The sequence below is a fragment of the Octodon degus genome, unplaced genomic scaffold, assembly GCF_000260255.1.
Source record: "Octodon degus isolate 3935 unplaced genomic scaffold, OctDeg1.0 scaffold00052, whole genome shotgun sequence".
NCBI classification, from domain to species: domain Eukaryota; kingdom Metazoa; phylum Chordata; class Mammalia; order Rodentia; family Octodontidae; genus Octodon; species Octodon degus.
In genome coordinates, this window is record NW_004524628.1 from 7,493,886 (window position 1) to 7,505,546 (window position 11,661).

Sequence of the window (11,661 nt, forward strand, 5' to 3'; positions counted from 1 at the left end):
TTTAGATCTTTAATCCATTTTGACTTTAGCTTAGTACATGGTGATAGACCTGGGTCAAGTTTTAGTTTTCAGCATATAGAGAGCCAGTTTTTCCAGCACCATTTGTTGAAGAGGCTATCCTTCTTCCACTGAGTATGTTTGGCCCCTTTGTCAAAGATAAGGTGGCTGAGTGTGTTCGTAGGAGCTTCAGCGCCTTCTAATCTATTCCATTGATCCTCAGGTTTATTTTGTTGCTAGTACCATGTTGATTTTATCACAGTAGCCTTGTGGTATAAATTCAAGTCAGGAATTGTAATGCCTCCTGCCTTGTCCTTATTGCCCAGGATTGCCTTTGCTATTCTAGGTTTTTTCTTGTTCCAAATAAATTTTAGGAATGATTTCTCTAGCTCATACCATAGTCTTAAAACATTCTTTAATTGACACTTGTTTGTGTCCAGCAATTACATTTTATAGATATCAAAAACAATTTAAATAAATTACTGTTTCTTATTTTTACTATGACAGCCACAGTCTATTAGGAGACATACTCTATTCCAGATTTTCTGCTGAAAAATCTAATAATCCAGTTCCAAATTTGTTCTGGATGAAAGAATCGATGTTGCACTCTATTTTTTTTTCTTCGTGGCAAATGGTACCCAAATTTGGCTAATGATTCAGCAAATGATCTTCCGTCTGCTACACTTCCAGTCACTCTACCTCCTTCTCTCCTCATCCAGCCAAAGCCATACTTTGGTAACACTTGGGAAATCTAAAAGCTGCCTGCAGGCTTCCTGGGGTCCTCTGACTCCTTCCCCGTGACCGGGCGGTGACATCTGGTGGTGGTGGTGGTAGTGCGTGTGTCTGGGAAGAGGACCTGGGTGGGTGAACTGGTTTCAGTGCTATGAGATTATTTTCTGAATGCTGGGCGCACCCTCCCCCGCCAGGCCTGAGCAGAGCTCCGGATGAGATGGGCAGCTTCCCTACCCTGTCTGAGTCTGAGAAAGTTCAGCTGCAGAACAAGGGAAGTCCTATTTGGTCAGAATTTCCCGATTAGCTTTTTCTCTCTGAAGCATTCTGATTATTGTGTTTATCCCCTAATTAAACTGAAGCTCAGAGGGGACGTAGGAGGGCAAGCCACACCCACCTGCCCCTTGTAACATGTACCAGGGTAGCCACTCTCGTCGCCTGGTATTTACCACCAATATTTAATAGGTGCTCCTACACAACTTCTAGGAGGTAATTTTCTAGGGCTCTCTTGTCTTCAAAGGGTCCAGGACCTGTTCGAATATCCTTGAAAAGCCAGAGAGTGGGGGCGATTTAGAGACCTGCTCTCTGAGACCTATTACAGACCTATTCCCGCCCTTAGCAAAGATGGAGTTGTGAGTGTGTTAAATTTTATTATATGAGGTCGAGCTGATTCAGAAAGTGATTCACCAAGCGCTGCTCTCCGAGTGTGAGAGCTCCTGTTTTTCCACATTCTTATCAATACAGTTATTGTTAGGTTTTTGTTTCTGATTGACACCTCACCCCGAATCTGATAGACGAGCAGCGGGGTCTCCTTGCTGTTTGAATTTGCCTGATGGCTAGTTGGTAGATCGCTTTTCTCTATATTTATTGGCCACCTTATATCGTTGGTAAGGTGCCTCTCAAGATCTTTTGTTATGTGCTGTGATTGTAAAAACCCCATCGCTGGAACTCCACCCTTGGTGCAGGCACCAGAGCACGATGCTGCTTGCTCAGTGCGCGCTGCCGAGAGCACATGCTTACGACATGTGTGATCAAGGACCTGGACCACGGCGCAGCCCTGGCAGCTCGCTCGTGTTCTACATTCTATTTCTGTGGACGCTTTTCCTTTCAGTGCCTCGTAGAAGTGGACTTGAAAAAAAAAAAAAGTGGACTAGTGCAGAATTTTCCCGTCTGTGGCTGATTTATCTCATCTAGCATAATCTTCTTGAGGTTCATCCGTGTCATAGCATATGACAAATTTCTGTTTTAAGGTAGCTGTGCGCTGTGTACATTCGCCGCCTCTCTCTCCAGTCTTCCATCAGGGACGCTGCAGTCATACACACTCTGTGGCTGTTGTGTGTGATGCCTCGATGGGTATGAGATGCGTGACTAGGGCTTCCAGACCCTGTGCTCAGTTATAAATATCCAGAAATGAGATTGCTGAATCTTGGAGTGGTTCGTTCTATCTTTAATTTTAGGGAAACCACCACACTGTTATCCACAGCTGTGGCACCATTTGACATACTTACCAATCATAGGGCTCTAATGTCTCCACATTGTCCCCACCACCTGTTATTTTCTGGTTCTGTGAGTCTGTTTTACAATAATGGTCATCTGAGCTAGGGATACAGCTCAGTGGCATAAGCGCCCGCTCTCAAGCGCAAGGTCCCTAGCTTGCCAGTTTGATCCCTGGTACAGCAAAAAAAACAAAAACAAAACAAAACAAAAAAAACCCAAAATAATAATGGTCATCTGAGAGGCACGAGGCCACACATCACTGTGGCCTTCATTTGCGCTTACCTGGTGGTTGGTCACCTTGAACACCTTTCAGTGGACCTGTTGGCTCTTCGCGTCTCTTCTTTGGAGAAAGTCTTTGTCCATTTGGAAAAAGCGTGTGCTTGTCACCGAGTTGTAGGGTCCTGTGTGTTTGGGCTATCGATAGCTCATCAGAGCCCTGGCTCACAAGTGTGCCTCTTGTGCTTCAGGCGGCCGCTTGTTCTGGTGAGTGTGTCCTGGCCCTGTGTGCACACTTTAGTTCCACACTCTCCCGCTTGCCTATTTTTATTTATTTATTTATTTATTTATTTATTTATTTGCCTGCATTTTTGGTGTCAGGTCCAGGAAATCACTGCCAAGGCCAGTGCTACGAAGCTTTCCCCCTGTGTGATCTCCTAAGACTGTTAATGGTTTGCTTAAATCTTCAACCTCTCTTGAGTTAATTTTGTGGCTGGTATCAGCAAAGGGTCCAGTTTCATTTTTTTGTCTGTGCACATCCAACTGTTCCAGTACCACTTTTTTTCTTGGTAATATATTTGGTTGTTGCAGGGTCTCACTATGCAGTTTGGACTCATGGTGATCCTTCTGCTTTCAGCCTCTCCAGAGCTGGGATTACAGGTGTGCGCCACCACGCCCGGTCTTGGTGGGCGGCTCAGCATGCCCGGGGACAGGGTTGGCATGGCATGTGGTCCCGGGGATCGAGCCGCGGTCCCTGCGCTTGCCTAAGCAGGTGCTTTAGTCTGCTGAGCTATCTAGCCGGCCCCTAGTACCACTTGTTGAGGAGCTTGCCTTTTCCTCACTGCATTATTTCAGAGCTCTTGTTGAAGGTTACTTTGTGTGTATGGCCTTAGGTCTCTCCAGAAAACAATTCCTAGCTTTGTTGGTTCTTACAATTATTTTTCTATTCTCCATTTTGTTTATTTCTGCTCTGATCTCTCATTTCCTCCCTTCAGCTAATTTTCTGCTTAGCTTGTTTGCTCTTCTTTCGCTAGTTCCTGCATGCATTAATCTGGGTTGTTTGTGATCCTTTTCTTTTTTTTAAATGTATTTAGTACAGGGTCTACAGGATCTCATTACCCAGATTGGACTCATAGTGAGTCTTCTGTTTTCAGCCTCCCAAGCGCTGGGGTTCCAGGTGCGCGCCACCACGCCCAGTCTCAGTCACCATCTCAGTGCTCCCCGGGGGCGGGGCTGTCATGGCACGCTGGGGATTGAACCCCAGTCGTGTGCTTTGCCTAAGCAGGCGCTTTGATTCACTGAGCTATCTGGCGGCCCTGAGATCTTTTTAGCTGTAAGTGTTCGCCAGCACAGGCTTTCCTGCTATTACTGCTGTTGCCACTCCTATACATTTTTGCACATTGTGTTTCACTTTCATTTGTCTTAGGATATTTTCTAAACTTCTCTTTTGATTTCTTCTTTGACCCATTGCATATTCACGAGCCTATACTTTCCCCATATTTTAAAATTTTCTGGGTTTCCTTCTGCTATTTGTAGCTTCATCCCTTTGTGGCCAGAAAAGACATTTGGTATGACTTCAATCTTATTAACTATGTTAAACTTGCTATATGATATGGCAATGAGTGGATTATTCTGCAGCATGTTCTGTGTTTGCTTGAGAAGAATGTATACTCTACTAATGTTGGAGGGAATTTTCTATGCATGCCCCTTAAGTCTATTTTGTCTGCAATGGTGTGCAAGCTCCCTGCTATCTAATAGGCCTGCCAAGATAATTATGCATTATTTGACGTGAGGTTTGAAATCTGCAAATATTGCATCGCTGTTTCTCTCCAGATTGTGTGTGCACTTGCTCCCTGGGATTGAAGGTACGCTAAGCATACAGTCTCCTTTTCAGTCCCAGCCCGGACTTCCCTGTAAGTTTTGTTCATGTTTTCCCCTGTATTTGGGTGATTGGCTGTTGAGAGATATGCCCACCAGCGTTCCTACCCATTATAAATTGATCTGACATTGTATGATGACCTTTTCTCTTGTGATAGTGTTGACCCCAAATCTGTTTTGTGTCCTAGAAATATGGCTACTCCTGCTCCCTCTTGGAATATCTCTTGCCTTCTGTTCAGTTTCTATCTATGTATGTCCTCATGTCTAGATGGAATCTTTTATAGATAGTACAGTTTGTGTTTCTGAAGTCCAGTCACTCTGTCTTTCACTGGGAAGTTTAAGCCATTTATATTTAAAGTAATTACCAATACAGAAGGACTAGCTATTGTCATTTTGTTATTGTTTTCTGTCGTGTACCATTTTGTCTCTCTTTTCCTCTCCTGTCATCTTCCTGTTGGTTTCACAGATTTTTTTTTTATAGTGACATAGTTGGAGTCTTTTCTCCTTTTTATGTGTGTATCTCTCATATATATTTTCTATGGGGCTACCACAAAGCTTATATAAAACAGTTATAGCAGTCAGTTTGAAACTGATAACTCAGTTTGTTTTTTGGAAACTTTTTTTTTTTTGCGGTATCAGGGATCAAACTCAGGACCTTGCACTTGCCAGGCAGGCACTTATGCTGCTGAACTAACTCCCCCACCCTCCATACCTCAGTTTCAGATGTATATAAAACTCCTTCTCATGTTCTTCCCTGGCTTTGTATTCTTCTATGTATTTACCTTTACCAGCAGGCGTTACCTGTTATTTGAATTCTTGTAGCTCTAGCGTCTTTTGGTTTGAATCTGAAGGACTTACTTTAGCATCTCTGGTAAGGCTGACATAGAGCTAAGGCACTCCCCAGTGTTTTGCTTATCTGGAAAAGTCTTTTTCTTCTTCATTTCTGAAGGGCAATTTTGCCAGGCAGAGGATCCTTCTGAGAGCTTCTCCTTTCAGTATCCTCAATAGATGCCATCCATTCCTTATGCCTGGAAGTCTTCTGCTGATCATCTTAGGGAGATCTCCCTTGTGTGAGGAGCGACTGAAAACCACAAGGAATCTTTGTATTTTTTTTTTTTTTAAGTTTTTTACAGTACAGGAGACTACCATGAATCCCTTGCAAAATATTCCCTTTTGCTTTGGACACCCTCATTCCATGGGCGGGAAGTCCTCTTTCAGTGAGACTCTTCCGGTGCTCTGTCCTGGCTGCCTGTGTATCCAGAGCTGACCCAAACGTTGATCATTCTTGGTTCTGCCTTTGTGACTAGCTGGAGAATAAGGTGCCGGAGGACACAACAACTTGCGTTTCCATCCTGCTCTTCCTCTGGACCACCACGCATAGACAGAAATTGAACTTTCAGAGCTGTTCTAGAAAGTGGCAAGAATGGTGGGCTCCGTGTGTCCGAAGTTAGGGGAAGAGTTTGGAGGGGCGTTCATTGCAATGTGTCTTTTCTTTTCTTTTTTTTTCTTTTTAGCGAAACCAGGGATTGAACTCAGGCCCTTGCGCTTGCCAGGGAAGCGCTTATTCTACTGAGCCATCTCCCCAGCCCCAGTGTGTCTTTTATTCTAATGCATTTTAAAAATGTGAACATTTCTTTTCATCCCATCTTAATTATAATGAGCTACTTTTAAATTTTCATGTATTTATTCTGCTGCTTTCAAAATTCTCTGTCTTTAAGTTCACTGTGGTTGGAGTTCACTGGACCTCAAGTCAGGTCGCAATGTCCTCGCCCAGATTTAGGAAAAAGTCAGCCATTATTTATTCAGATAACCTGTCCATCTCTTTCTCTCTTTTGCCTGGAATTCTTATTGTGTACCTTTTTTTTTTTAAGATCTGTGAACCGAATCCAGGATCTTCATACTGAGTTACATTGCCTTTCCCTTTTTTTTTTTTTTTTTGCGGAACCAGGGATTGAACTCGGGCCCTTGTGCTTGCCAGGCAAGCGCTTATTCTACTGAGCCATGTCCCGGGCCCCTGCTTTTCCCTTTTTTAATTTTTTGAAACAGCATCTGAATGAGTCACTACGTCGCCCAGCTTCTCTGGAATTACAGGTGTGTGCCACCACATCCGACTCTGATTCTTTCTGAGAGAAGGTCTTGTTTGCTGTGCAGCCCGTGCTGGCCTAGAACTCGCTGCGTAGGCCAAGCCGGCCGGGAACTGTCAGTTGTCCTGCCCCTGCCGCCCAGTAATGAGCGGGGTTACGGACGTGCGCCGCTCCACCCGGCTGTGTAGTGCTGGCATTAATTCTGCTATCGGCTTCCCTAAGTCCTTCACCCTTTCTTTTTGCTTTTTTATTCATCTTTCTTTCTTTTTTTCTTCCCTGACTGGATAATTTCAACTGATCTGTCTTAAAGTTTCCTGATTCGTTTTCCATCTCATCAAATCTGTTGAACTTCTCTAGTGAATTTTTTTGATTGAAATCTTGTATTTTTCAGCTTCAAAATTTCTGTTTGGTTTAATTCTGGTATTTTCTTTTTGTTGATATGGACTAAACATTAGATAATATTTCTTTTATTAAGTGTGATAAAATAGTTTTGATTAAGTAAAAAACTATAGACCCACTAACGTATTGACTGTTGTGATATTTGCAACTGTGTATCTGACAAGGAACTTAACACTTAGACTATACAAAGATCACTTCAATTTAATATCAAGGAAAAACCTCATTTTAAACGGCAGAGGATATGAATAGATATTTCTCCAAAGAAGGTACAGCAGTGGCCAGTGAGCTCAGGGGAGGACGCCCAGGCTCAGTCCTTGGAAAAATGCAAATAAAAATCACAAAGAGGTTCTACGTCATGAGCACCTGGGTGGTGGTGATTTTAAAAGGCAGGCGACAAATGCTGGGAAAATGTGGAGAAGCCGTGTCTGCTCCCAATCCTGCTGGACGTGTAAAGTGTGGGCACTTCAGAAGGAAATTGAGCTTTCCTCTAAAGCTAGGTTTAATGCAGGAGGCAGAAATTTTACTGCTAGACAGTAACCCAAGAAAAAGAAAACACAGGTCCCTGCAACAATGTGTACCATGCACAATCCCCAAGAGGTGGAAGCCACCTAAAAGTCTGCGAAGCGATGAAGGACAATAAAAGGTGGCATTCGCCCGCCCAGTGGGGAGTGGTCACTAACAGGAACACTTCTCAGGGACAGAGAGCCGGGGTGGCACAGCTGCCAGTGGCTTTTGGGTTTTTTTCTGGTTATGAAAATATTTTCAATTTAGACCATGGTGATGATTCCATAGTTCTAAGAGCCACAGACTAGGCATGTTAAATGAGAGGTTTTATGTAACATATATCTCAAGAAAAATCAATTTAAAAAGCCATAGCGCAGGGCAAGCGCTTGGTCAGTTTCCCAGGACAGCTTCCCGTTCCCAGCAGCTCGGCCACTTTTCTGGCTCCTCTGAGGAGAAGGACAGGCTCCCCTCTGGCGCCCTTGCCTGGCGTGCGGCCCTGGGGTCATTCCATGATGGGTCTATCTAGCCTCCCCACACTGGGGATCCTGACCTGCAGCTTCGGCCCTTGTCACCCTGCCAGCCTCCAAAAGGAAGCTCAGATTCACAGGGGTGGGGGAGCTGCAGCCTCGGTGTGCCCGTGTCCACGCTCCCACCCCAGTGACTGGAGCCTTTAAGAAAATGTTCACAGGGTTGGAGTGGTGCCAGCTGAGGAGCTGTTCAAAGAGGCCAGCAGTCCTGTTCTCAGAGAACAGTGACTTCACGTCCTCACCAACGCAGCGCACAGCCCCCAGCCCTGCTTGTGCCCTCACACCTCCCCGCCTTTCCTCAGACCTCTTTCCAAATTTCCCACCAGTGAGGCTCGGTTTGAATGCTCTTAGGAAGCCACATTCCCTCCTCATTCCTGTCACCCACACTGTGACTGCTGTGAGATAGTTGGCTTTTGATCCTTGATGAATTCAGTGTCAGCCTCCCCCCGAGAGAAACCTTAGTCGCCAAAGAGTGGGCATTTCCACTTGGCCGACCCCTGTGTTTAAAGCATACCTGGCTGAAAAATAAATATGTGACAACCCCTCTTGGCACACAGGGCTATATATTTCAGATGGAATGTCTGTTTCTGGAGAATTTGTCTCCTGCCAGAGTGTGAGTGGGCTTTGCACTTATCATCACGAGTGAAATTTATGTTCTGGAATCCATGCGGGTGTTGCTATTCTTACCCTAGGAGAAAGGCGACATACCCCTGTTGCTATAAGTGACATGTTGACAATCAGCATTGTTGGGCCAGGGAGATGGCTCAGTAGAATAAGCGCTTCCCTGGCAAGCGGAAGAGCCTGAGTTCAATCCCCGGTTCTGCCAAAAAAAAAAAAAAAAAAAAAAAAAAAAAAGACAATCAGCATTGTTGACCTAGGAGTGTCCCATCACACAAGACCCCGTTGGTATTCCCGGTTCACACTGCTGGTTTTGGAGGTACAGTTTCCCATGTGCACCCAAGATGCCTCTTCCCCACCCCGCTCCACAGCAGGTAGAACAGCCCAGCAGGAGCATCACTGAGAAGCAGCTGGGAGGTGGCCGTGGCCCCGATGGCCTGGAGTAGGTTGTTGCCACTACAGAGGTCTCCCTACAGGACAGCTGGGGCAGGGAGGACATTATCTTGAGTGGGGTAGGGTGGGCTGGTGAGCAATTCCCGTGGCTGGACATGTCCACATCAGGGTCACCTCCAGTGGCTGGACATGTCCACACCAGGGGCACCTCCAGTGGCTGGACATGTCCACACCAGGGGCACCTCTGCTCTGAGCTGGACACACACAGACTCCTGTCCTGGGAACATCGTCCATATGAGAAAGAGGCCATGGGGGTGGGATGGGGGTGAGCAGACCTGTCCAGGGCCGCCAAGTCCAGCACAGGTCGCCCCACAGAGCGGAGAGGAGGACTTGCTGGAGCCTGTGTTCTGGGCCACGGGGGATGAGTTGTAGCGCTGCAGTGACAACCACCCAAGCTGGGTGCGTGGCACGCACCTGGAATCCCAGCAGTCCAGGAGGCTGAGCTGGGCTGAGGCAGGTGAGGCACATCACAAATTCAAGCCCAGCCTTAGCGATTTAGCAAGATACTATCTCAAAATAGAAAATAAAAAAGGGTCTGGGAGTGCAGCGCAGTGTGCAGGTCCTGAGTGGGTTGTACGCAGTAATGTGGAAAGAAAGATGACCAAAATATATCTCTGAATGTCACCCCCGCCGACCAATGGCTGGCGCAAGCAGAAAATCTTTACTACCTGTTTGGCCCAGCATTTCTGCCTCTCAGATGAAAATTCAAGCTCAAGATTTGGGGTGAAGGTTTGGGAGATTTCCTGTTCTTATTTGTGTACAAATGACAGAAGGCCTCTGCTTAGCGTTGGTGTCCGGCTGGTGTACTGCAACACGTTAAACTCTATGACATTTAGGAACAACAAGAGCTCTTCTGGCGAGGGCCACGACAGGGCGTGAGGCCACGGTGGGCCGTGGCTGTGGGGCTGTGGCCGCACCCTCGCTCCCTGCTAGGCCTCAGCTCACCTCAGAGGTGAGCTCACCACGGGGGTGCACTGGTGTGGCTGGGGTCCTCTGCTTTCCCCAGCTGTCATGCTTCTCCTCTCCACCTGCACCTGGTCAAGGCCCTCCCACAGAGCAGCCAGCTTGCCTGATGACCGAGACAATCTACAAGGAAACTATACAATAAAAACCACAACAGTTGAGGCCACTGGCGCAGTTCCCAGTGCTTGCCTAGCATGTGTGAGGCCCTGGCTTCTGTCCCCAGCATTTGAAAAATGGGGGAGGGGGAGGCACAACTGCAGACCCTCCTCCCAACCCCTCACTGCCACTGCCACCCCGCATCCTGACACCCAGCCCTACGGGGAATGGCTGGAATCGCGCACTTTGATAAACCTGGGCATCGAGGACGGCATCTCCACGGTGACCTCTGCCAGCTCTTGCCCAATCAGCTTACCCCAACACGCAAACGAAACGCACTGTTCCCAGACGTATAAATCTGTTGTTGCTGTTGTTCCAACTCAGGCCACGGACCGGCTGCTTCCTCTGTGTAAAGGAACGTAATTCAGAGCAAGGCGCAGATCACCAGGAAGCGCCCAGCGCCCGGTGACCAGGAACTGCTCCTTCCGGAGGGCAGAGCCGAGGGAGAGCCTCCGAGGTGGAGTCCTAAAGGGCGCTCATGCATCGCTACTTCCTTAACCAGAAAGAGGAATAACTGGTAACGAATCTTCAGGCACACAATTCCTGTGCTGCCTTAAAATTTCTAAACATTTAGGGAAATTAAATTGATTCTGTGAGGGCCAGCCAAATAGCTCAGGGGATTAAAGCGCCCGCTTAGGCAGAGTCAGGGACTGAGGTTCAATCTCCAGCTTGCCTTGCTGGCCCCACTCCTGGCGGACGCCCAGAGGCCAATTGAGATTGGGTGGGGTAGTGCACGCCTGTAATCCCAGCTCTTGGGAGGCTGTAAACTGGCAGATCATTAGGAGTCTGATCTACTAGTGAGATCCTGAACACCCTGTAGACCCTTCCCTAAAATACAAAAAACAAACAAACAAACAAACACCAACCCCCCCAGAATAAATAAATAAATAAACTGATTCTGCAGGTAAATCTAATTCATTTCATATGAGAACGCGTGTTTCATATGTAATATGAGCTCAATAAAATGTTCTGTTCTTTTCATTTATGCCAGAAATCATACAAAGCATGCGTCTTTAAATTCCTTTTAAATGTCATAATCAGTTACATAAAAATGGATCTGGTATAACCACGATTTGTTCTTGAGCCAACATTTTTAGGATTTTGCTTCAAAGAGAGAAATAAAAGGGGACCTTGAAGCAGGACATCTGCAGTCATTGTGGGCATTTTTGCCTTCAGAATTTTACCCCCCTTTAAGAAAGTCAGGGCGGTGAACCAAGGTGATTAATGTACCCATGAACGAGAACAACAGGGGTATTGGATTGAATTTTTTCTGTGCCTCACTGCCCGAGGAGATCTTTCTACAAATTTTGTTTCAATTGGGTCATTATCAGAGAAGAAAAATATTTCCATTGGTATTTGACCATTTGTACTAGCTTGTGTTCTTCAAGTATTTTCTCTGGAGATTTAACCATTTTTATTCCCAACAAAATTCCTCAAATTTCTCTTCAGCTAGATCCCCAAATAAAAACACTTGGAAAGGTGCAGAAGAAAAGCAACTGAGACAAAGTTATTCTCCAAATTAGCTTATAATTTGATACAGACCAACTCTTTGAAATACATATGAACATAAAATGCTACCTCTAATATATACATAAAATCTTTTTCCATAGCAATATAAAAGCTTTAGGATTTAATACATT